Here is a 27,906-nt window from a genome sequence, read left to right as displayed (position 1 = left end):
CCTTCAACATTTCCCTCCCCCCAGTACCCACCACTTATGTTACACTCTGTATGTAAACTAGGGAAATACTGTATTTTGGTTTAATATATAGTTTACACTACCTGGCTGTAAATACGGTTTGTGTTTTACACCCTGCTGATCCAACGAATGACTAACTGGATCTGTTGCTTTCTATAAAATGTAATGTAGAGAGAACCCTGCCAGCATAAATAATGGTCACAATGGCCATAAGCTACTCACTTCACCCGACCTGGGAGCGTATATTCCGACCTCCATGAGCGTGCAATCTCTACAATGCAATAGAAGATAGAAGACCTGGAGAACAGGAATATGGAAAGCACTTACTCCAATAGTAAAAAACGGGGATCCAGATAGGGAAAGTTGATGATAGGTAATTTATTCACAAACCGGAACCACTAGCAACATTGAGTTGCACAAAGGTAGTCCTCTGACATGTTTCACACGCAGGGCGCTTTTTCTATTGGAGCATTGCTTTCCATGTTCCTGTTCTCCAGGTCCTCTATCTCCCATTACCTTAATTATCCAATAGTGATGTTCTGTCTTGCTGGATGTGGTTTCTACACGAACAATGTGTTGACGTTGATCAACCTTCAAAATCTGCAAAACATGGTTGAAAACAAGGATTAAAAAATGGTGTAACAAATGCAAGCACCCGGACTAAATGATACCAAAAAACTGCATGTATTAAAAAAATCATGTTTTCATCAGTCAGATTTAGTCACTGATTACTCCAGTCCACAGTCCTTTGATACTGTAAAAGTTCATTAATTGTGTTTTTCACATTCTTGAATTCTGCAGACTACATGCACTAGTATTTATACTTATTCCTATTTTCATCTAAAATAGCTCTCTTCAAATTGTGCGTTAAAGCCGTCTTGCCAAAGTAACCACCAAATTTCACGTCTGTCCACTCGGCATAACATTGAAAAGGTACATGAGGTTGGAATATTAATTTGAAGTGGCTGTCCCCTGCAGCGCATAGCATATAAATGCAGTTTCCCTGGGTATTATGGAAAGAGGGTTGCCATCTAATTGATCCCCTAAACCGCCAGGCCAGACAAACTTTGCTCTAACCCATCCTAAATTGGTAGATGGGGTACTGTAAGTATAATTACTATGAGAAATGTATTATAGGGTGCTTTCCAGGAATATCAGATAATAGATATATATTGAATATGTAAAGGTGCGTTTACGCCTCCGTGGTTCAGTTTTCACAGGTGTGACTTGGAAAACAGGCACAGGGAACAGCTCTTGGAATGCCACTTTCTTGCAAGTTATCATTCTCAGTAGCACAGTCGGTCAGAGGCACAAAGTCATCCTCACTGAATGAGCAGGATGGTATGTTTGGGCTGTATGGGATTTTCACCATCTCAGTATTGATTGGAGGAGAATAGGATTCCTTCAGATGTCTTGGTCTCTTTTGCAGCAGTCCACCACAAGTGAATAGAAACCATCCCTGTGCATCACCATATGGTCCATGCTCTGCAACACAAAGTAAGACATTTTGTTAATTAAGCCCAGTTTCCTCCTCTGTTCAGGTACCTGTGCACAATCAGCGGCAGGAAGAGATGGTGGACTTGTCTGAATTCGATCCACAGATTTCCACCACTGATTTTGACCAAATACGATTTGCCCACCAGAATCCGTCAGCAAATTGGGTACCAAAAAAAAAAAAGGAGGTGAATTTAGTAGAATCTCCATTTGTAGTTTATATATCCCCTCAAAGTTCCCTCCAAATAAATTAGGGACAAACACCTATACTGAAAAAGGAGCATTCCCCGAGGTTCCCTGGAAGATATGCTAATGGTTATGCAAAGTATATTTAAAAAAAGTAATATCCTGCACTTCCTAGTAGGATCTCCTGAAGAACTATACTGAGTTGACAAGTCTAAGGAACCTAGTGACTTGAATGGTATACTAGTGTCAGATATAACAGGACTAGAACTCATAACCATTTCTTTTCTAAGCAACAGTTTTAGCAGTTTGAGCTAAACAAGCTGATGGTTTGCACCACTGTAACTGTCTACTAGCATATCCCCAATGGATATCTATTTTGTAACCTTAAAATTCAGCACTCATAGCTAGTAAAATTCAACTTCATTGGTGGATATTACACTTACTGTATGCCCTGTTTTTTTTTTTTTTAGCATATTCAAAGTTCCATTGGTACGCCCGAGGAAAGGATAGACAATTTAAGCTGAAACTTTCTGTGGGTGTTAATTTCTGACCCAAAACATGAGGCCATTTATAAAAGTCCATATATGTGAACATTGTAAAGTTCGAACCAGAAACATTTTAAAACTTTCTAGCAACTAAATAATACAAAGTACATTGAGATTTGGGAATTATTATCAAGGAGAAAGTACAAAATATATGTTTAGCTACGTTTCAAGGAGTGTCCCTGACAATTACTGTAGGGAGAGCTGGTGCAGAAGCACCACAAAAAAATGAAGGCAAACAGGTACAGGAACATTTTAGAACAGAAATGCCCGGGCGCTACCTATGAATTGTTCAAAGGCGGATAAGGGTGTAATAAAGTAAAAAACCTTGATGGTGGACAAGGTTTTCCCTCTGGTTCTTTTCCTCTTGTGACTCTAAAGACCCCAAAGTAGGATCTACCCAGGATCCTTCAAAAGTAAGCAAAAAGAGAGAAGGGGATGGGGGAGCACTGGTGGAGTAAAAAATATATAATGCAATCTGATTCAGGTGTTTAAGACTCTGAAAAGTGGATGGTGTGGATCTAAAATAATATAAACACTCACATGGCCTTGTGCAAATGCTTGCGCATCAAGGTATCTTTTACGTCCTCGCTTCTTTTCCTTGTAGATTCAGTCTCCGATTCTCGTCAGGGCTATTCTTTTCTTGATGTGATGTCTCTCGTCTGTTTTGTTCCTCTCCTTTTTCTTGCGTGTGGTGTCACCCTCAGAAGAAATACATGGGGATGTGAACCGCAAAATAACAAAATAATACAAACAGGAATTAGCACAAGTTAATAAAAATCAAAATACAGATTTTTAAAACACTCACACGGGCATGTGTGGGTGCACTCAGGGGGGAAGGTATCTTGACCTCCAACGGGATCTCTCTATTTCAAAATGCCAGCTGACACTCTGTGGCGAGTGGTGGGGGGTAAGGAAATGAAAATATATATATATATATATGAAAATATTACACACACGGCCAAGTGTGAGTGCACCCTTGGAAAAGGTATCTTGTTTGTTCTGGCCGGCGTCCCTGGATAAAGCCTTGTGCCAGCCTCTGATGATGTTTTCTCTCTCCCAGTGCGATGTGGAAATTTAACAGCCCAGAATGTTGAGGCCAAAACTCTTTATTTAAGAAACAAATAAACAACAAACTCACCGCTCACTCAACTCGTGAGCTGCGGTGTCAGGGTGGGATAAAAAGGCCAGTCTTTAGGGGATGTTTAACGGGGCTCGTGGGGCTGCTGTAGGACTCCCTCCGCGTCCGGGTGGAGTTCTGCACTTCCCGTGTCCCGCTCCCTACGGTGGCCGCAACAAGTCAAAAAGGTTGGGGGATTTTGAGCTCAAAATCCCCCAACCTTTTTGACTTGTTGCGGCCACCGTAGGGAGCGGGACACGGGAAGTGCAGAACTCCACCCGGACGCGGAGGGAGTCCCACAGCAGCCCCACGAGCCCCGTTAAACATCCCCTAAAGACTGGCCTTTTTATCCCACCCTGACACCGCAGCTCATGAGTTGAGTGAGCGGTGAGTTTGTTGTTTATTTGTTTCTTAAATAAAGAGTTTTGGCCTCAACATTCTGGGCTGTTAAATTTCCACATCGCACTGGGAGAGAGAAAACATCATCAGAGGCTGGCACAAGGCTTTATCCAGGGACGCCGGCCAGAACAAACAAGATACCTTTTCCAAGGGTGCACTCACACTTGGCCGTGTGAGTAATATTTTCATATATATATATATATATTCTCCTTTCATTTCCTTACCCCCCACCACTCGCCACAGAGTGTCAGCTGGCATTTTGAAATAGAGAAATCCCGTTGGAGGTCAAGATACCTTCCCCCCTGAGTGCACCCACACATGTCCGTGTGAGTGTTTTAAAAATCTGTATTTTGATTTTTATTAACTTGTGCTAATTCCTGTTTGTATTATTTTGTTATTTTGCGGTTCACATCCCCATGTATTTCTTCTGAGGGTGACACCACACGCAAGAAAAAGGAGAGGAACAAAATAGACGAGAGACATCACATCAAGAAAAGAATAGCCCTGACGAGAATCGGAGACTGAATCTACAAGGAAAAGAAGCGAGGACGTAAAAGATACCTTGATGCGCAAGCATTTGCACAAGGCCGTGTGAGTGTTTATATTATTTTAGATCCACACCATCCACTTTTCAGAGTCTTACACACCTGAATCAGATTGCATTATATATTTTTTACTCCACCAGTGCTCCCCCATCCCCTTCTCTCTTTTTGCTTACAGGAACATTTGAAGAAGGCCCCATGCAGCCCAGCCACTGTTTTAACTTGTGGCATTTCCAAGGAACCAGAGCACAGAAGAACTGTGTTACTGGAAGGATATAAGGCCCATACATGGGCCTTCTCCATCTGTATATATATATATATATATATATATATATATATATATATATATATATATATATATATATCAGGACATAATAACAATCATCTGTTCCTTAGCAGGTCTAAAAATTAGGTAAATACAACCTCAGATGAACAACAACACATGACATATTACACCGTGTCATGATTTATTTAACAAAAATAAAGCCAAAATGGAGAAGCTATGTGTGAAAAACTAAGTATACCCTTACTGCTTCCATAGGAATTAAGATGCTAAGTAGCAGACAGGTGCTTCTAATCAAATGCCCTTGATTAATTGATCAGCAAATGTGACCACCTCTATAAAAGCCGACCTTTTAGCAGTTTGCTGGTCTGGAGCATTCAAGTGTGTGTCTCAGACTCTACAGGCCTCAGTTAGCATGTTAAATGTTAAAGTTCATGACAGTACAATTAGAAAAACACTGAACAAGTATTGTTTGTTTGGAAGGGTTGCCAGGAGAAAGACTCTTCGCTCTAAAAAGAACATGACAGCACGGCTTAGGTTTGCAAAGTTGCTTCTGAACAAACCACATAACTTCTGGAACAATGTCCTTTGGACAGACGAGACCAAAGTGGAGATGTTTGGCCATAATGCACAGCGCCACGTTTGGCGAAAACCAAACACAGCATATCGGCACAAACACCTCATACCAACTGTCAAGCACGGTGTTGGAGGGGTGATGATTTGGGCTTGTTTTGCAGGCACAGGACCTGAGAAACTTGCAGTCATTGAGTCAACCATGAACTCCTCTGTACACCAAAGTATTTTAGAGAAAAATGTTAGGCCATCTGTCCGACAGCTAAAGCTTGGCCGAAATTTGGTCATGCAACAGGACAATGATCCCAAGCACACCAGCAAATCTACAACAGAATGGCTGAAAAAGAAAAGAATCAAGGTGTTGTAATGGCCCAGTCAAAGTCCAGACCTCAACCCGATTGAAATGCTGTGGTGGGACCTTAAGAGAGCTGTGCATATACAAATGCCCGCAAACCTCAATGAACTGAAGTAACGTTGTAAAGAAGAGTGGGCCAAAATTCCTCCACAACGATGTGAGAGACTGATAAAGTCCTACAGAAAACGATTACTTCAAGTTATTGCTGCGAAAGGTGATTCTACAAGCTATTGAATCATAAGGCGTATTTAGTTTTTCACACATGGATCTCCATTTTGGCTTTATTTTTGTTAAATAAATCATGACACTGTGTAATATGTCATGTGTTGTTCATCTGAGGTTGTATTTACCTAATTTTAAGACCTGCTAAGGAACAGATGATTGTTATTATGTCCTGATATGTAAAACCATGGAATTCAAAGGGGGTGTACTTTCTTTCTTATGCAAAAGGTTTGAAGATTTCTGCCCCAAGTATCTTGGAAGAATGGAAACTGAAGGTGTGGTGTGTAAAAAAAAGATTTAAGAAGCTGAGTTGCCCTGACTGTTTGCTGTGTGTATGGGAAGTCAAATGGCATAATTTTCAATGGCAAAATATACAGCCTCAGCCAATCTTATAATTAGAGAACCCATATGCAAAAGATTTATAACCCAATGTACAGTTGCACCATTGCACTAAAACTGCCATTACAGTTTAATGAATACCCCCCCTTGACTTTTTATTTAACTTATTGCTCTGTTTACATGATGAGGTACATTGTTTAATTTTATCTGATTAATAAAGTTAATTTAATTATTTTGTCAAAAATATTATGAAATTACTTTACGGTTACTCAGCCACTAAATTGCATCTGTTTGTATATGTACTCTTGATTATTTGCAGATTTTTATTCTTTCTGAATAGTGTGGCTTTAGAAAATGCAGGTGAAATGACACCCTTAAACACACATGCTTACTGTACCACACATGTAATTCACGTACTAGAATACTGTATTTATTTGCGATTATTAATATACAATATTCTCTATTTACAGGTGAAAATGTTCAAGAGCCAGCCAGCCAGTATAAGATGCCAAATTAAGAAGATTGTACATTTGGAAGAAGGGTGAAGAAATGTGTAATATTATTTTTTTCATAATGTCATTTCCTGTTATCTAAATGTAACCCCGGTCTCTTTTCAGCCCCAGAGACCCCCCATGTAGCGCTCCGAGGCTCTGCGGCACACCCAGCTAGCGGGGGCCGCCATGACAGGTTGCGCGAGTGCGCGTTGGTCACGCAGGCGCAGTAAGGGTAGCGCACGCGGTACCAATGCTAAACAGGTCCTGAGTGGACTACAATTCCAAGCAGCCTCTGGGGATTGCCCTTTCACCCACATCACGTGCAGCCAGCCAGCAAATAGGGTTTTGCAGCTTCTCCTGTGGAGGAAGGCTACAATGTTGCGGGGACCACGTTTGGCAGTTGAAGCTGGGAGCAGGAAGGAGAAGGAAGGGTGTAGGGAGCAAGTGGCTCCTACACCAGGTAAGGTAATTCCCCAGATCCCATGCAGGCCCCAATCCCCACCAGGGTAGGGGGTAGGTACTGAGGGAGGGCCCATAGGTTAGGGACTCTGCCCTTAGGTGTGTGAGGGTGCAGTCTTGTCAGTGTCACGGCTGGTAGTGCTGTGAGCGCTGACAAGTAGGCACAGTGTGTGCAGTGCAGTGGGTTGTTGCAGGTTGAGTGTGTGTGCAGTGTGTTTGCTGCAGAGGTTAGGGAGAAGTTAGCCAGAGGGGACCCGGGTGGGTACGGGAGAGGTAGTGTGGGTGCAGGGGGTCAGTGACCCACCTGCATAGGATAGGCTACCCCATAGGCCCTAGGAGTTTCCCCTAAAGCCATCCAAGGTTGCTGTGCTGTAGGGACGGCCTATAGTATAGCGAGTGTCACGTTAGTTCACGGACTCAGATAGGGACTCCATTGATGCTGCGCACCCGTGCAGAAGGTTGGGCGTTGCTCTTCGTTGCGGCTGCAGAGGCCATCTTGGTGGGGTCTCCCCGGACGGTGGATCCTGGATGTCGGGCCGTAACTCGACGGATCCTTTGTGAAGCAGTTGCAGATCCGAGCACTGGAGTGCTCGGCAGGTACTATATCATCAAGTGCACCAACACCGGTCATCAGGCGCTGATCCCACCTTAGGCTAAACTCTTTGTAGGAACACTGAGCGAGTGGTTACAAGACTGAGCCTATACCATATAGTATCATACATGGACACGGTGTGTGGGGCACGCTGTGAGGGGACGGACACGTTACTCCTGATGAGAGTGGCCGGGCCACTAAGGTTACCTGTTGCATTATAGAGTGATAAGGTTACTCTGCATTATCGTTAATACAGTAAAGTTGGTTGCATTACAAGTGTGTGTATGTATTTCTTGCCCAGGGGAATCTCACATCACGGGGATCCTGGGTAAGTGGAGGCGCTGCGCTAAGTAAGTGTATGAGTGTTACCCCAGGCTCCCAGCTAGCGGAGGCTCAGATCTCCTGGAGCCGCAGGTGTTGTACAGCAACCAGTAGTTCCTTTGGGAGGGTTCAGAAAAAGGGCTACATAACAAAAAAATTCAGATTTTAAAATGCTTTTTAGACATCTGAAGTTTTTAGCAGAATATGTGGTGTTTTGCATTTAAATACCATTACACATATTGTATCATATGAAATAAACAGGAATAAGGGATGGGTTACATTGCATTTACTTTAGATATTGAAGATTTTTGCGGGGTATTGCAACCAAAGCTAAAACTCCATTGTCCCGGCCACGACGCATAAGTGTGTCAGCTGCGAGAAAAATGTATGGGGGAGGGCGGGCGGGAAGGGGGAGTGGTGGTTGGGGAGGAGTTGTGGGGGGGTGGATACACCTCCCGAAATGACAAATGGTTCCATCTGTTCTTAATAGGCGAATCAGAAACTACAGATGTAGCAGATGTTATTGCACCCGTTATGATGAAGTAAAGCACTCAATTATGTGTCATGTTAACAAATCACGCAATTTTGCAAATTGTGGCTCTATTTAATTGTATTGCAAATCTCTCAATAAGACAAATTGCCCTGTAAAATTCACAACTGCGGTAAATTGCTTGATGACAGGTGCAATAACGTCTGCTACCGTACATATGTACTTAGCATTAAAAACAATGTGGGGCTCTGTATTTCACCACTTTAAAAGAGAAACATATAGCATTTTTAAAGTGTCGTTTTGTTAGAAATTGGGACTCGTAATGTTTTGTCAGTTTTTTTCAATCAGATCTGTGGCAAAGCATATCTCAGCAGATTAACCAATAACTAAAGCTTACACTTGAGAGAAAGAGCCACTTTACAAACCGTTATAACATACAGTTAGCCACAAATATTCTACATTTAAAAATTGCAAGAATGCCTCTAAAATATCAACAGTTCATAATGGATGATTGTATTGTAGGTACTGCATCTCTCATATGCATTAAATATTTACTATTGAATAAATAACAGAAACATATTTGACAAGCATAATTCATTTACATATTGACAAAAAAAAATACAGAATAGAGCTACAAACTAATCAGTGACCCTGTGGAATTAGATATAAAGTGGTCAAATGGGATATGATCAAATTACAAAAAATGTGGCAAATGGGTTAATAACCATGAAATGCCTCTTAATGGAAACAAGATGGAATGCTGCCTAAAAAAAGTGTTCTTTCTAAACCCAGAAAAGTCAATGTTTGACGTTTCTTCTCTTGGGCACAGGGTTCCAATCAAGGAATATGTAGAATTTAAAAAAGTAAAAAAGACCACAAATAGTGTAATATGTTCACACAGATGTTAAATTATTTGCTTACTCTGTAGTGTTTACACTCACAATTTTGAGCGCTTGAGTTTTGTGTTTAAATTGCATATAACTTTAAATGGTAACTATTTGGATTACACTCATGGGGAGAGGCCAAACAGGTAACCAAAGATGATGATGGAGGAGCAGATAAATAACCCCACAGAAAAGTATGCATATTTAGATGTAAGTATTGGTAGTCAGGGTGTAAAAAAGAGCAGGGGGCAAGAGAATTGCTAGAAAGCTGCTCTGTAACAGATAAGTTGACAAGCTCCGAAATTGTTAGTGTAAACACTACAGATTAATGGAGGAATTTAACATTTGTGTGAACATACGATATTAAACTATTTGTTATCTTTTTTTCCTTTTTTATTTTCTACATATTCTTTGTATTGGAACCCTGTGGCCAAGAAAACAAACGCCATGCATTGACATATGTATCTATGTATTTATGTATGTATGTATGTATGTATGTATGTACAGTATGTATGTATGTATGTATGTATGTATATACATATAGTTATGTTATGGTGAGTAAAAAAAGTGACAAAAACCCTCCACAGCAAAGCATATAGCAAATGGAAATATTACTGTATGCTCATTTGCATGTTTTAGACAGGTCTGCAACCCCGCATTTAACCATTATCACCCAGCACACAGCACTTCCACTGCAGCAAGGGATTCTGGGAAATGACATGCAAATGCCACTTATTGCTTCAAAACCATTTTTAACATGGTTCCCTATAGGCTTAAGCTTGCTGCATGGTCACAGCTTTGAGCACAGCCAGGGTTAAGATGCATAGCCAGTAAACCCACCCACCCACAAACAGCCGTTTCGACCTTAATGGGTCTCATCCGTGTGGGGTTGGTTATACTGGCTATGCAAAAATGAAAAGATACACAGGGGGCACGTCGCTTCACCACACAAACACACATAAAGTATAAGGGTAGACTACCTGGTGCAAGGGAGAACGCAGAGCAAAAACACACAAATAATCAGATGATTACATAAAGCCCCCTGTAATTGCACTCTAGGTAGGTGACATTATAGGAACAATGTCATCTATTAGGAGGCCACTAAATAGCCTATTCCCTAAATAGGGTAAGCCGCAAAGGTCACACTCAAATGAAAATAAAAAACTTTTAATCAATAATGTTAAAAACGATGAGACACCATAAAAATGCATACACAATGCATGATAAAATCCCCAAATGTGTATAGGCACGAGAACTGTCAGGGAACTAACAATGTCCAAAGCCACAGAGTAAGCTGACGCAACGCTGCGTGAATCCACACAGTATGTGTGTGGTTGCGTTCCAAAATATTTAAATAATAAATGGTCCGCTGCAGTGAAGTAATGGAGTATAAAAAGACCCCCAGTGAGGTAGTATACAACCTGATTTGACTCGCTAGCATGCCGACAGCTGAGGTTCCAGGAAGTGACCGGAGCTGATCGTGCCTACTCCCACAAGCCGCGTGGACGTCAGCGTAATGACGTCACGCGTACCCCGACGTACGTTTCGCGCGTCACAGCGCGCTTTCTCAAGGGGGAGGAGTAACAAACATGGTATGGTTAGACCTTATATACACCTCCCTGGAGGGGAGGGGCGGACAACGGATGCGAGAAAGTCATGTACTCGCATCATAGGGAACACATAAGCCCTGACATAACAGAAAAGGAATCAATGGGAGGGAGGGGAAGGGGCGGAGGCGGGGTGGGAGGGGGCAAGGGAAGGGATAGGACAAGGACACACAAATGATTACCATAATGGCTCTATTAGAAGCATGCGCACATTGGTAACTGACATATAGCAGTAAGTCAGTTTAGAAATACCAGAATAGAAGTGATGTAATCGTATAGACCAATAAAGTACATCAGCTCAGGCACACATAAATAACCTGAGTATGGTAGACACAAGGCAAAAAAGGCACAATAAGCAAGAATGCTCATTAGAGAGATATATATATGTATAGTGTAGGATTGGACTACTCTAGGCGAAGCCGCCTAAAAAGTCAAAACGGCTCCTACTAAGCTGATGTTACTAAATCCTATATACCTGGTTCCCTCTAACCCCATTTACAGAAATGAGGAAAAAATAAAGCCTTCATTAAGGCCATGTGGTGCCAGTGTCTTCAGTGCATGTATCCATCGGCATTCGCATTGGCGTAGTTTCATGTCCCAGTTGCCCTTGCGTGGTCCCCAGGGTACATGAGCTATACCAATAAAACCAAGATTGGATGAGTCCCCCTGATGTTCGTCATTTATGTACCTGGCAACTGGTGTATCAAGTTTATTCCTGATGGAACCAAGGTGTTCTAAAATGCGCACCTTGAATGCCCTATGAGTTTCACCAACGTATTGTTTACCACAGGAGCATTGGATGAGATATACAACTCCTGTGGTAAGACAATTTATGAAATCTTTGATGGTATAGGTTTGATGTAACGTTGAATCCGTGAACGTTTTGGTGACTCTGATAGATGGGCAGCGTCCGCAAGTGTATGTCCCATTGGGTTTGTTACCCAACCATGTGCGTGAAGGTCTAGTTTGGAAATGACTTTTGACCAGGCGATCGCGAAGATTGCGCGCTCTGCGGCTAGTCATATTAGGTGTTGTTTGTAATATATTGACTAAATCCTCATCTTGAAGCAAGATGTGCCAGTGCTTGGTTGGGATTTGGCGAATAGACTGCCATTGGTTGCAGTAGGTGCCAATAAAGCGTATGGTTTGTGATTTGTTGTCAGTAAATCTAATACGATCAGTCAGTAGGCTAGGTCTAGGTGTGTTTAATGATCTATGATAAGCTATTTTCACTATTGTTTTGGAGTATCCTCTGTCCAAAAATCGCTTCGTGAGGTCTTTAGACTGAATCTTAAACTCGCTCAAACTAGAGCAGTTGCGCTTAAGGCGTAGAAATTGTCCTGTAGGGATATTGTTAATAAGTGATTTTGGATGGTGACTGTCTGCTTTTAAGAGACTATTTGTTGCCGTGGGTTTACGGTAAATTGTTGTCTCTAGTCGACCATCCAGTTGTTTCGAGATTTTAATATCCAGAAAATTAATACTGACCTTTTGTATGTCGTATGTGAGTTTTAAATTATGCGCGTTATGATTCAGTTTATCCATGAACTCGACCAAGAGTTTCTCTGTGCCGTTCCACAGTACCAGCACGTCATCAATGTACCGTGACCAGAGATCTATGTGATCTGTGTACATAGAATAATCCTCCATGAACACCACGGTTTCCTCCCACCAGCCCAGATAGAGATTGGCATAGGTGGGAGCACACACGGTGCCCATGGCGGTACCTTGAATTTGGTGGTAGATCTTTGAGTTAAATAAAAAGACATTTTTGGTCAAGACAAAATTCAATAGCTGCAAAACAAAATCATTATGTGCCCGTGCATGGGTGTCTCTAGCCCGGAGAAAATGTTCCACAGCTTTAAGTCCAGATGAATGAGGTATACTTGTGTATAGACTCTCTACATCAATCCCTACTAATAGGGTGTCTTTGTCCACAGTAACATCCTCCAGTCGCAATAAAGCTGCCTTAGTGTCCCTAAGATGCGACGGAAGGGATTCCACAAAGGGGCGTAGAAAGGTATCGAGATAGATACTTGCGTTGGAAGTAAGATTTCCAACGCCGGACACTATGGGCCTGCCTGGTGGAGGGTAGGAGCCTTTGTGTACTTTTGGAAGGTGGTAAAACGTTGCCAGTGGAGGATGTTTGATATAGACAAACTCAGATTCTGATTTTATAATCACCTTATTTTCCAAGCCAGATTTAAGAATGGCGGATAATTCAGTAAGGAAGATGTCAGTTGGGTCTGATGATAGTACTTTATAACAGTGTTTATCAGAAAGTAGCCTGATACATTCTTTGACATAGGAAGATGTATCCAAGATTACCACGTTACCACCTTTGTCTGATGGTTTTATTGTGATGGTATCATCATTCTCAAGATCTTTGAGTGCTTGGTACTCCTTAAAGTTTAGGTTGAAGTTTTTGGAATTATTTGTCAAATTGATGAAATCATTGGCTACTAACTGAGTAAAGACATCCACGTTTGTACACGTTTGCAATGATGGTGTAAATCTTGATTTGTTATGCAGTTGTGTGAATGGTCCCTCACCAGGGTTTCTAGTGTTTTCTTGTTCAAGTTCTTGTAATACTTCAAGAAGAGCAAAGTCTCTTGTATCAAAATTCTCTAACGGTGTGTTCATGCTTGAAAGTCTTTGTCTACGTTTAAAGAAAACGTGAAGGGACAGTTTTCGGGCAAAAAGGTTAAGGTCCTTTATGTTCTCAAAAATGTCAGCCTGATTAGTGGGGCAAAATGTCAATCCTCTGGAGAAGACCCCAATATGTTCAGCAGTGAGTGATTTAACCGAAAAGATTTTTACCTGTGACGGTGGTATCGGCTGCGTCTGTAAGGTCTCCTCATCCCCTGGTCCTTGTAACCCCAAACTGCTCTGTCCCTTACCTTTAGAGCCTGCCCCCCTCCTGGTCTTTTGTGTCCTGGGGGAATGTAGTCTGGACCAGAAAGGCCTAAAAAAGTCTGACTTACTGGAGCGTTAGATGTAGATGAGAAGGAGGGCAGTGGGAGAGGAGTGAACTTCCAACGCAAGTATCTATCTCGATACCTTTCTACGCCCCTTTGTGGAATCCCTTCCGTCGCACCTTAGGGACACTAAGGCAGCTTTGTTGCGACTGGAGGATGTTACCGTGGACAAAGACACCCTATTAGTAGGGATTGATGTAGAGAGTCTATACACAAGTATACCTCATTCATCTGGACTTAAAGCTGTGGAACATTTTCTCCGAGCTAGAGACACCCATGCACGGGCACATGATTTTGTTTTGCAGCTATTGAATTTTGTCTTGACCAAAAATGTCTTTTTATTTAACTCAAAGATCTACCACCAAATTCAAGGTACCGCCATGGGCACCGCGTGTGCTCCCACCTATGCCAATCTCTATCTGGGCTGGTGGGAGGAAACCGTGGTGTTCATGGAGGATTATTCTATGTACACAGATCACATAGATCTCTGGTCACGGTACATTGATGACGTGCTGGTACTGTGGAACGGCACAGAGAAACTCTTGGTCGAGTTCATGGATAAACTTAATCATAACGCGCATAATTTAAAACTCACATACGACATACAAAAGGTCAGTATTAATTTTCTGGATATTAAAATCTCGAAACAACTGGATGGTTGACTAGAGACAACAATTTACCGTAAACCCACGGCAACAAATAGTCTCTTAAAAGCAGACAGTCACCATCCAAAATCACTTATTAACAATATCCCTACAGGACAAATTCTACGCCTTAAGCGCAACTGCTCTAGTTTGAGTGAGTTTAAGATTCAGTCTAAAGACCTCACGAAGCGATTTTTGGACAGAGGATACTCCAAAACAATAGTGAAAAAAGCTTATCATAGATCATTAAACACACCTAGACCTAGCCTACTGACTGATCATATTAGATTTACTGACAACAAATCACAAACCATACGCTTTATTGGCACCTACTGCAACCAATGGCAGTCTATTCGCCAAATCCTAACCAAGCACTGGCACATCTTGCTTCAAGATGAGGATTTGGCCAATATATTACAAACAACACCTAATATGACTAGCCGCAGAGCGCGCAATCTTCGCGATCGCCTGGTCAAAAGTCATTTCCAAACTAGACCTTCACGCACATGGTTGGGTAACAAACCCAATGGGACATACACTTGCGGACGCTGCCCATCTATCAGTCACCAAAACGTTCACGGATTCAACGTTACATCAAACCTATACCATCAAAGATTTCATAAATTGTCTTACCACAGGAGTTGTATATCTCATCCAATGCTCCTGTGGTAAACAATACGTTGGTGAAACTCATAGGGCATTCAAGGTGCGCATTTTAGAACACCTTGGTTCCATCAGGAATAAACTTGATACACCAGTTGCCAGGCACATAAATGATGAACATCAGGGGGACTCATCCAATCTTGGTTTTATTGGTATAGCTCATGTACCCTGGGGACCACGCAAGGGCAACTGGGAAATGAAACTACGCCAATGTGAATGCCGATGGATACATGCACTGAAGACACTGGCACCACATGGCCTTAATGAAGGCTTTATTTTTTCCTCGTTTCTGTAAATGGGGTTAGAGGGAACCAGGTATATAGGATTTAGTAACATCAGCTTAGTAGGAGCCGTTTTGACTTTTTAGGCGGCTTCGCCTAGAGTAGCCCAATCCTACACTATACATATATATATATCTCTCTAATGAGCATCCTTGCTTATTTTGCCTTTTTTGCCTTGTGTCTACCATACTCAGGTTATTTATGTGTGCCTGAGCTGATGTACTTTATTGGTCTATACGATTACATCACTTCTATTCTGGTATTTCTAAACTGACTTACTGCTATATGTCAGTTACCAATGTGCGCATGCTTCTAATAGAGCCATTATGGTAATCATTTGTGTGTCCTTGTCCTATCCCTCCCCTTCCCTTTGCCCCCTCCCACCCCGCCTCCGCCCCTTCCCCTCCCTCCCATTGATTCCTTTTCTGTTATGTCAGGGCTTATGTGTTCCCTATGATGCGAGTACATGACTTTCTCGCATCCGTTGTCCACCCCTCCTCTCCAGGGAGGTGTATATAAGGTCTAACCATACCATGTTTGTTACTCCTCCTCCTTGAGAAAGCGCGCTGTGACGCGCGAAACGTACATCGGGGTACGCGTGACGTCATTACGCTGACATCCACGCGGCTTGTGGGAGTAGGCACGATCAGCTCCGGTCACTTCCTGGAACCTCAGCTGTCGGCACGCTAGCGAGTCAAATCAGGTTGTATACTACCTCACTGAGGGTCTTTTTATACTCCATTACTTCACTGCAGCGGACCATTTATTATTTAAATATTTTGGAACGCAACCACACACATACTGTGTGGATTCACGCAGCGTTGCGTCAGCTTACTCTGTGGCTTTGGACATTGTTAGTTCCCTGACAGTTCTCGTGCCTATACACATTTGGGGATTTTATCATGCATTGTGTATGCATTTTTATGATGTCTCGTCATTTTTAACATTATTGATTAAAAGTTTTTTATTTTCATTTGAGTGTGACCTTTGCGGCTTACCCTATTTAGGGAATAGGCTACTGCACCGACACACTTTATTCGAGCAAATACCCAGTATGTACCTGGCAGATACCTGGAATGCGCCGCTCCTCACCTCTGACAAGCCCCGTTGCGTTTGCCTTCCCAGCCTGGGTTCATGCCTGGCTGACGGGCGGCTGATCTGTTAAATGATAATGATTAGGATTTAATAGGCTGCAATGCTTCGCGTGTCTACCAGATGGCATAAATTCATGAATTGTAATGCAGTATATATATATATATACTGTGCAGTATTGCAGCTAGCGGGAATAAAATGCTTCAATCCCTGCCTAGAAAATACCTCAATGCACTCGGGCAGAAAACAGTCACAAACCTCAATACACCCGGGTATACCCGAATTCGTGGGACTAGCCGAGCTCGAATAAAGTGTGTCGCCAGTGTATTTTGTGGCCTCCTAATAATGACATTGTTCCTATAATGTCACCTACCTAGAGTGCATTTACAGGGGGCTTTATGTAATCATCTGATTATTTGTGTGTTTATGCAAAAATGAAGCAATGAGGATGGGTTTTACCATACTTAGTTAAGTTATGGTGAGTAAAAAAAAAGTGACAAAAACCCTCCACAGCAAAGCATATAGCAAATGGAAATATTACTGTATGCTCATTTGCATGTCTTAGACAGGTCTGCAACCCTGCCTTTCACCATTATCACCCAGCACTTCCACTGCAGCAAGGGATTCTGGGAAATGACATGCAAATGAGCACACAGTGCCACTTTTTGCTTCAAAACTATTTTTAACATGCAGGGTTAAGATGCATAGCCAGTAAACCCACCCACAGACAGCCGTTTCGACCTTAAGGGGTCTTATCAGTGTGGGGTACTCCAAACACTATAAACCTGAGCAGCTGATAGCTACTAAAAACAAATAATGCCCAAAGTACAGTATTAGGGGGCACGTATCGGGCACTATGGCCTTTCTTGAGGCCTGTTTTCACCCAGAAACAGTACTTCCCTTTTAGATAGTTCCTCTTGTTCATTCAGGTATGGTACACCGGTCCAGTCCCGGAGGTGAGGTCATTTAGCATCCACTGCTCTTTTCTGGCACACTGCTCAGCCTCACACCATCTCCTGGGTCGTGTGTTCCTATCAACTGTCTCATAAACTTCACTCACCTCTACCTTTAAATATCCGTAGTTACGTCTGACATCACAACGTCAGTCACGTGACTACCCTGCGTGTGTATTATGCCATGTTGGTGTTTTTTCATCATATACTGATATTTATGATTACAATTGGAAGTTTCTCCTTGTTTTTTGAGTGATGTGGATACGTAGCAGCACATTCACGTTTTAGACAGTTCCACAGACCTGTCTTTCTCCATTATTTCTTAGCGTGGAATGCTTCCACTGCAGTCAGGGATTCCAGGTAATTACATGCATTCAAGTCGGTTCTGAAGAACTTATAGAGAGCTTTGCGCAGTGGACATTGCTTTATCTTATTAGTAGGAAGTCCCTATTTGTGAAGCAATGTTATTCCACAAAACACCTTCTAGTGTTGGAAGACACCAAGTAACAGTCAATTCAAGTGAATAGGCTGTAATGTTTCTTCCCAAAAGGTGTCTTATAGAGTAGAAACCCTTTGTAATTATGGTCCATAGTCTTTAGATAATAGAAACTTATTAGAGACTGGTAAAAATGTGTTTATTACATTTTTATTTTTACTATTTGCTTAGCATATTTGCTTCTTAATTTTTTTAACATAGGCTATAATTTGCTTTTGAAAAATGCAATTTTTGTTTTTTTGCATTGGTTAGGTGATATGCGTTATAGATACTGTGCTTTATTTTCCTTCCATGAAGAGTAGGGCTAATTTTGTTACTATATTTCAATGTATTCATAAATTTTCCTATTTGTTTATTTTATGCAAACCTTAAGAGACTTTCCACATTTAAGATTGCCTCTTTATTTTATTTTGAAATATTTGTGTATTTATTTCATTAAATGAGATAATGATTTTTCTTATTAACATAATTTCCAGTACATTAAACATATTTCTCCACAGACAGAAGAGAGGAATCAAATTAAATGACAGTTAAATCACTTGCAGCAATTTCAACTGTTAAAATAAATAACTGAATCTTCTTTTTGAGGACAAGATGTGCTGTAAATGGAAATAAAATACTAAATTAAGGTGAGGAAGTAAAGAAAATGATGACAAACTTATGGCTACTATACCACAGAGTACAGGAAAATTCATCAGATACTAGGGGGGGAATACATTGCTGTATACTAAATATAAGTAATAGATTTTGTTCTAAAAATACTAAATGTATGTAATACGTAGTATGTAAATACTATGTATCAGCAGCATAAGCAAAAGGAATAATGAAATGGTAATAAATAATTGTTTTCTCAAAAGATGTAATCATTTTTTATGTCTCTTTAAGACAATAATAAAAATGAAAGGAAACTCACCTTTGATACAGATGTAGCACGACTTACTGCTCTCAATGTCCAGATTTGGGTAAAAGGGTTATTGCTCATTACTGTGTGTACTGGGGTTGGGGGTGGGGTGTTATTGGGATATAGGAAGTGGGTGAAGGGGTACTTGTCAAAGGGCGGGTGGTTAGGCCTCCCGGGGAGGGGGTTACCGGAGCGGTTAATACCTTAATTACTTATGTGGTTACTACCCACTAAGGTAATTAAGAGGTTACTGTACAGTATTTATTTATGTATCAAATGTTTTACCAGGAAGTAATACATTGAGAGTTACCTCTTGTTTTCAAGTATGTCCTGGGCACAGAGATATGATGACAAATACATAGTTAAACATACAGTACAATGTTACATTAAGTGAACAGGATTATACATAATATATAATGACACTACATGAACAGTTAAAGAGAATATAAGTTATAGGCCAATGTAACAGTTTCAAACAGATTAAAATATGAGAGAGCTTTAGTTTTAAAAGAACTTAGACTGGAAGCGTCTTTGAGAGTCTGTTTGTGAGGTGCACGATAAGAGAAGGTGGAGCGGCCAGACACTGTGTTGAACCTTGGGACTGTGAACAGTCTGTTGGAGTCAGATCTCAGCTGATAAGTGCTGCATGGAGCAAGGGTGAGGAGCTTATTTAGATAGGTGGGTTGCTTGCCCAGAAAGTATTTGAAGGCAAGACAGGAAAGAAAAACGTTGCCCCTAGACTCAAGTGATGGCCAATCTAGTTCTTTGAGCATTTCAGTGTCGTGTGTTGTAGTTATATTGGAAGACAAAGTGGAATATTGAGTTGTAGAGGGTGTCTAGTTTATAAGGTGAGTTTGGAGTACTGTACCATGTATTATATCCCCATAGAAGTTTAACAGTGTATGTCCAGCTGTACCCGTTTCTCCCCACATAGTGTATCTGCTATGTAAGTCCTGTTAGGATCCAGGCATTAGCAGGTTAATCTGTGGGCCCTTGACCCCCTTTCCTGCTTCCCCAGAAAGTGAAGGAATGTAGGTGGTGTCTCATGACCTGTATACAGCCCCTTGTAGGTGGGTACAGTCCATGAGCCCGCCCCTTCCAGAAGTTTCTAAGGGGAGCAGGCTAAAGTTAGTGAGCAGTTCCTCATGGAGTGAGGAGGTAGAAGTAGTTCCTCTTAGCTCCTCATGGAGTGAGGAAGTAGATGCAGTTCCTCTTAGCTCCTCATGGAGTGAGGAGGTAGAAGCAGTTCCTCTTAGCTCCTCATGGAATGAGGAGGTAGAAGCAGTTCCTTTTAGCTCCTCATGGAGTGAGGAGATAGAAGGAGTTCCCATATGCCCCTCAGGGACTGAGGAGGTGGATGAGCCCTTCCCTGATCCCTGGCTAGGGTGAAGGAGGGTGATGGATGGTGGGAACAGTGAGTCCCCCATTGCGGGGTAAGCTTGTTCACTTGGGCTGGCTAGCCTAAGACCACCTGGAGAAGAGAAGTGAAGAGACAAAGCACCGTCCAGAAGTCCTGGGACATATGCAAAAGCCAAAGCTGATGAAGATGCTGTGTGATGCCCTGAATAAAGCTGCTTGTTCACACAGCCCTCTGCCTAGTTGTCAGTTACTGGGCAGGAGGGAGACATCTGCAGTGATGGGAACTGATATCCCACATCCTGGGATTCTATCATGGCTGTGTAACGAACGTGCTCACCACAAACAAGGACTGGACCGCGTGTCAGGGTTCTGCTCGCCACAAACCAGGGTCAGACCGCGAGGCTGAGGTGGGGTTGTAAAAGCACCGACCTGAGACCGCGCAGGCTGATCCGGATTGCGCAGTTCGTAGTCATATGTAGCAGGATCAGGATTGGAGAAGTCAGCATCGTCGTTGTACAAGCCAGGGTAAGGACAGGAGACGTCAGGATAAACATTGTCCAAGCAGGAGTTCGGCAACAGGGAATCAGGAAAGCCCCGCTTCAGCTTAGGAGCGCGGGGGTGGCCTCTGCACGTGCGGCGACCATGGCCCATGGTACTGGTCTCAGGAGGTGGAAGACAGACCAGATATACACACCGCCTAGCTGCACGGGTAAACCCGTGCACAGCGCAAGAGTCCTGAGCGGGCTGGGGAATCCTCTGTTTCAGCGCAGGAACCAGGACACGGCCTCTCTAGATTAGGGAAAGAGTAGGCCCCAGGAACCAGGAAGCTGAAGATACACAGGGAAACCTCCGCTTCAGTGCAGGAAACCAGGAGACTGAAGAACGCAGGGACGAAACATCCGCTTCAGTGCAGGAATCCAGGAGGCTGAAGGACGCAGGGACGAAACCTCTGCTTCAGCACAGGAGAACAGAAGCTGAAGGACGCAGGGGATACCTCCGTATCAGCATAGGAGAACCAGCGGCTTGAAGGGAGCTGAAGGACGCAGGGCGGAACCTGGTATCAGCATAGGAGAACAAGCGGCTTGAAGGAAGCTGAAGGACGCAGGGCGGAACCTGGTATCAGCATAGGAGAACAAGCGAGAGCTTGTGGCAAAACAGTAGTGACATCCAGTTAGGACTATGCTCGGCAGGGAGCATTATGGGAAGACAGTACTTAAAGGCCAGCGGGCCAATCCCCGGCGGGGGTGTGAAGGTACTGCTCCTAATGAGTGAATGCAAGTATAGGTTGCAGTGAAAGGTTGCACAGCTGCAGTAGATACCAGAGGGAGTGTGTATTGCTTTGGTGAGTGAATCCAGGCTGCAGCAAACCTCAGGAGAGCTGTTCCAGAACTGCACCGGTCTGCAAGGTAAGGCAACCAGTAAACCGTGGAGCGGATTCCTTACACCGCGGGGCTGAGGTGGGGATGTGAATACACCGACCTTAGACCACAAAGCCGGTTCTGGATTGCGCAGTTCGTAGTCATTTGTAGCAGGGTCGGGGTTGGAGAGGCCAGGGTAATCCATTGACACGCCAGGGTCAGGGTTGGAGACGGTAGGGTAGTCAATGTCCAGGCTGGAGTTTGGCAATAGGAAGTCAGGTGCACACTGCTTCGGCATAGGAGCTGAAGTGCGGGAATGGCCTCTGCGTGAGGAGCGGGAGCGGCCCATGATAAGGTCTCTGCAAAGGGAGAATGCAGGTCCCAGGAACAAGGCAAGGAGGTACTTAGAATCCAGCACTTCAGCACAGGTAACAGGAAGCAGACCTCTGCTTGGGGTGAATGCAGGAGGTCTCAGGAAAAGGATAAGGCAGGCACTGGGAATCCAGCGCTTCAGCACATATACCAGGAAGCAGACCTCTGCCTGGGGTGAATGCAGTAGGTCTCATGAACAAGGCAAGGCTAAGGCAAAGTAGCTTGTGGCAAACACAGTTACATCCAAGTGAAACTTGGGTTATGCTCAGCAATGAGTCACAGAGAAAGGCCAGTATAAGAAGGGCAGATAGGCAATCCCAGGACAGGGGTGTGTGGGAATTCCTCCAATGCGAGAGCAGAGAGACAGAGTTGCAGTGATTGCAAGCACAGGTGATAGTGCTTGCAAAACCAAGGGAAGGTATGTGTAAGAGCTCACCAACTCTGCAAGAGTGAGCTCCAGCCAAAACCAGGAACGGATTCCTTACAGGCTGGAGGCGCTGTACCATGAGTGAGTAAGAAAATGTCCCTAAAGCCTGTCCCATTGCCCATACCATTGTCCAGCTCAGCTTTTCCTGACACCGCAGGTAGGATTCAGCACCACACAGAAGCAGTAACCAGTGTACTTCCCAGAGGACGAGGGAAACAGGGTTACAGAAGTACTGTCATACACCCAGTAGCACAAGCACACTACCTAGGGGTCACACGACTTCTCTCTCACATTCTCCTCTCACACAAAGGTATTTAAAACCTGGGAAATCCAGTTTTGAAGTCTCTAAAAATTAGATTGAAGTACGTGTTCAAGGTCAGAGATACTAGAGCTGTGTACATATACTGTATGATATTGTCATCTGCATACATGTGCATTGAAGCTCCCTTACAAGCTGTAGGTAGATCATTGATGAAGACTGAAAAGAGTAGGGGCCAAGAACAGAATAGGTCCTCTAGTGTTCCCCCTCATGAAGTAGAGGCCCATATTAGAGCATCTGCATCATCAAGTGGTACAGTAGGACAGACCAGAGTCTTTAAGAACTGCTTTGGGGAGACACAGAGAGAGTTTTTCACTCTGGGACTCATCAGAACAGCTATTATAGACTGTCTGGCCCGGGACGATTAACCTGGCTTTAATCATCCCGGGAAGCAAAATGTACTGTTATGGGGGACGCTGACAGGCCGCGGATTTTGACGGGTTGGTCCACAGTGCCAAGGACAATAAGTCTTGCTATATCTGTATGCAAGCATGTACTCATCAAGCAATCATAAATAAACAAGGTGTATATATAAAAAAAGTGATAGACACTGAATATAGACTTCCTGCAAAACTGCCTACTTAATAGATCATGTACATGATCCTAAGAGAATAATAGATGATGAGGTATAAATTCTGTACATACAGTACAATGTAAAAGTCAGTTCTATTTTAATGTCATAGGGGGCCAGAATGCCCAGATTGTTCTTGCTTTTGAAGTGGAATGACCTGCAATGCTGACAACTCCGTCCCCAGTCTGACATATGCTTTTTGCTCTCTCAGCAAAACCCATTTAGCCTTTGCGGGGCCCAAGGCGTCTTGCTGACTGCGGGGCCCCTCCTGTTGAAATGAATTGCTGAATGGACATGACTCAGTGTGGTTGCTTCCCCTCATACAGAGGTAAAAGGTAGGGTTCACAGTTTTAGTGTTAGGACTTGCATTAATTTGGTTATACCTTGAAGTTTGGTATGTACTGTACCTTGACGTTTGGTACTGTCCCGGCCAGCTTTATTCTAAAGCTTGCCGCGATGAAACCGGGGCTTTTTCTCCGATTTAAACAGAGTTTCCCCGCAGTTTCCCGCGGGGCGGCCGCTTCAAAAGATAAGCACTAATGGCGCTTATCATTTGAAAGCGCCCGAGGCGCGGGAAACCGTCCGAAAACGGCCGAAAAGAGCCGCGCGCCGTCCGCGAGTTTAAAAATTCTCGCGGTGGCTCCCGGCTTAGATTAAAGCTGGCCGCCACTGTATGCAGGCTTATGACACTTTGGCCAAAGGGTTTAACTAAATAACCAAGTAAATATTATTATTATTGAAGTATTTAAACTTTATACTTATTACTCTATGGGGGCTATGCACTAAGCTCCGTGCTTTTGCGTCTGGTTGAAATAAAAAATCACATCTGATACAAAGTGAAGCCGGAGACGCGATTCACTAAGGCCGTGAGCCCATTTTCTCTCGGACGGGCCAAAAATTGGCTTATCGTACGTGCAAGCTTTTCCCCCCTGCTAGCGTTCTTAAACTTTACGTACTTATTTATTTATTTTATTTCTAAAATATTTTACCAGGAAGTAATACATTGAGAGTTACCTCTCGTTTTCAAGTATGTCAAGTACGCTAGCTGATAGAAAAAAAAGCCGCTTGAACATTTGCATGGAGATTTGCCATCTCCATGCAAGGCTGTTACAGGCGATCGTACACAAAACAAATACATTTTAATAATAGTGTACATGAGCAGGGGGTCTCCGGAGCTGAACCACATTGGTTTCAGGTCCGGGGACCCCCTACTTCAGGAGATACAGGCCCCGTTATGGGGTGCCCGTATCACCTGCACATTGAAATCTTCCGCGTCACGTGACCGGGACATTTACATTTTGCAGGGGATACCGGCACCCTATAAAGGGGCCTGTATCTCCTGAAGTAGGGGGTCCCCGGACCTGAAACCAATGCGGTTCAGCTCCGGAGACCCCCTACACATCTACACTAGTGTCAAAACACACATATCAATAAACAATAATTCCTTACCTTAGCGGCTATCTGCTATGGTAATGAAGCTGCATTAATGTACATTTTAATAATAGTGTGCGGGAGCAGGGGGTCCCTGAGCTGAACCGCATTGATTTCTGCCTCAGAGACCCCCTGCTTCCCGAGTTACAGGCCCCGGTATTGGGCATCGGAGGCCTAATGTCGCCGCCATCTTTATAGCGTCCAAGACGCGACATGAGCTCTATAAAGATGGCGGTGACACTGGCACCGATGTCCCAAACCGGGGCCTGTAACTCGGGAAGCAGGGGGTCCCTGAGGCAGAAATCAATGCGGTTCAACTCAGGGGACCCCCTGCTCCCGCACACTTTTAATAAAAATACATTAAAGCAGCTTCATTACCTTAGCGGCTATCCGCTAAGGCAATGAAGGGGTTAAGGCACAATAGCATGTTTATTGGGGACAATTGCCCCCAATAAACATAGCAATATACAACACACATCCCCCCTGCCCCCTAACACATACAATACAGTAATGGGCAAAATAACTATTATCCAGATATGGATAATAGATTATTTGTCCATTCTTAAACACAACCATTAGCCAGCATAAATAAAGTAAATAAATACAGTTCTACTTACCACAGCCAATATGAAGGGCATCCTCGTCAGGATACTGCAGGTTCCTGTCCTCCATTGCCAGAGATCATACATACAGTAATAAATACATTCTAATGTCCCTTAGTCCCTTAATCACCTTAGCGGTTAATAACCGATATAGTAATTAAGGGATTAACCCACCCTGCCCTGCTACCCACCCGGGAGGCCTAACCACCAACCCTGGACCCACTATACCCACCCTGTACCCATTGAGTAGTATAGTGGTACATCATACCCATATAATAATATGGGCCTGATAAGCCACTATAGCAGGGGGATGCAAATTTTTTCCCTGCGCACACCTGCCGGTGGTCACCTCACTCGCGCGCCCCCCTCAACCCCACTTACCTCGGCTCCAGCGTCATGATGTCACATTGCCATAGCAACGCTTGTGGTGCCAAGGTAATTAAAGGTTTACAGAGGCCGTGCAGCTCCCCTGGCACTTAATTTATGTGCCTTTGGGAAGCACGCGGGGCCTCTGTAAACCACGTGCCCCCCCGCAGGCAGTCTCGTGACCCCCAGTTTGCGCACCGCTGCACTATTGCACTCAATGGCACCCTAATCACCCTAATGTGCTTAGCTTGATAAATAAATTTCTTAAATCCGTAGTGCCTTGGATCGTCTATTACGTGCCATAGTCTAGGAATTTGTGTTACAGGATTTCCCTGACCCAGTGTTTATTCTGTGGATGTAATTGTTTGTCATTTTGTTGTTTATTTTTTAAAAAAAATTAGCGATTGATTTTTGTTTTTAATTAATGATGTCTTGTGTTGGGTAATGCTTTTTTTTTTTGTAACTTAGATTTTATTGCATATATCAGACTTGAGATAAAATGCATAATGCACAATACATGTAATCTTAAGCGTAATCTCAACAGTAAGTAGTTATATACTTTGAGAAAATTCCCGAATTTTCAGGCCCTACTCCGCCGGGAATAACAATAATAACCGTAATGATAATAGTAATAAAATAAGAAAAAGAAAAAAATAAATAAAAATAAAAGGGGGGGGGGGGGATGGGGGGAGGGAAAGGTAGGGCGGGGGGAGGGGGGGCACCGCTGCAGGCACAATCTCCCATTCACCATCGACACCTCGCTGCCTTTCCTACATCGTCTCGGTCAGGTCGTCACCACAGCTTTCCTGTCTGTGTGCCAGTGTACTCATCTCATTTCGGGATCTCACTCCCAAAGGAGAACGCATCCATAACTATCATAGCCAAATTGTGTTACTCTCAACCCCGGGGATATCTGTCTGAGCCATCCAAGGCGTCCAGACTTTTAGAAAATTGGTGCCAGTGTCGTTAACTAGACTCGTTAACTTTTCCATTTGACAAATAAACCACATGTGATTCCGAATGGAATATCGGGGCGTTTCCATAATGCTGCGATCTCGCTCCGCGTTGCTATTGCAAAATGTGCTATTAATTTATTGTGTGCTTTGGACAGACCCGTTAATGGTCTGTTCAAGAGGAACAGCCATGGGTCCGGGGGAATAGTGAGGTCAAAGATCCTCCGTATCCAATTTCTAATTTTGTCCCACAGTGGGGAGATCCGCGGGCAGGACCACAGCATATGTAACAGGTCGGCCGATCCCCCGCACTGCCTAGGGCACAGCGGGGAGGATCCCGGCACGAACTTGGCTAATTTCATTGGGGTGAGGTACCACCGCATTAAAACCTTATATGCGGAGGAGCATTCGCGACGGGCTCAGGGATGGCAGCTTAGTTTGACAGTTCTGCCAGCTCCCGGCGCAAAATCATAACAAAATCAATAAAATACCCAACTAAACATATCGAAAAACATACCAAATTGATCGGCTAAGCGGCGGCGATGCCAACAATGCGTGCAAACACGCAAAAGACAAAGAGAAAGTCTATTGATCTGCGATCCTATTTCTGGAGCACAGAGCAGCCAAGGAACAGAGAGGAGCCAGCAATGTCACCGGCTGGGAGCTCTGACACAGACTCCACGCAGGACAGAGGGGAGCGTGAAGAGGAGGCTGAAATGCAGCCGGTTCTAAGAAAGGACATGTCAAAATTCTTAATGGATATTAAGGAGTTTTTTCGGAATGAGATGGAGGGGTTGCGAAAGGACATTCAGGGCATAGGAGATCGCACAAATGAGCTGGAGCAAAGAATGGACATATCAGTGGAGTGCCATAAACACACAGGGCATGAGATCTCACAAATAAAGCAACGATTGACAGAACTGGAGGATAAACAAGAAGACAGAGAAAATAGAGACAGGAGGAATAACATAAGATTAAGAGGCATACCTGAAGAGATCCTGGATGTTGAGGAGTTTGTGGGCAGGTGGACGGAGTCCTTGCTGCTGGATAAATCCCCTGCGGAGCTCCAGCTGGACCGATGTCATCGCGCCCTGAGGTCCAAGCCCCTTCCCAGCAACCCCCCAAGGGACGTGATCCTGAGAATACATTATTTTAAAATTAAGGACGAGTTGTGCAGAATCACGCGGGCTTCCTCAAACATACAATTTGAGGGCATACGC

At 43.5% G+C, this 27,906-nt stretch overlaps 1 long non-coding RNA gene across 1 annotated transcript; it reads right to left on the bottom strand.

The window, feature by feature from the left end:
* LOC142491964 (uncharacterized) lies at positions 1–27,906 on the bottom strand. Its single transcript, XR_012800619.1, has 3 exons — positions 27,674–27,906; positions 1,345–1,503; positions 1–618 (listed from the first exon to the last, which is right to left on the bottom strand). It is a non-coding gene; the product is annotated as an uncharacterized LOC142491964 (long non-coding RNA).

This window comes from Ascaphus truei, chromosome 4 (assembly GCF_040206685.1).
Source record: "Ascaphus truei isolate aAscTru1 chromosome 4, aAscTru1.hap1, whole genome shotgun sequence".
NCBI lineage: Eukaryota > Metazoa > Chordata > Amphibia > Anura > Ascaphidae > Ascaphus > Ascaphus truei.
This window is presented reverse-complemented; position numbering and strand designations above follow the sequence as displayed.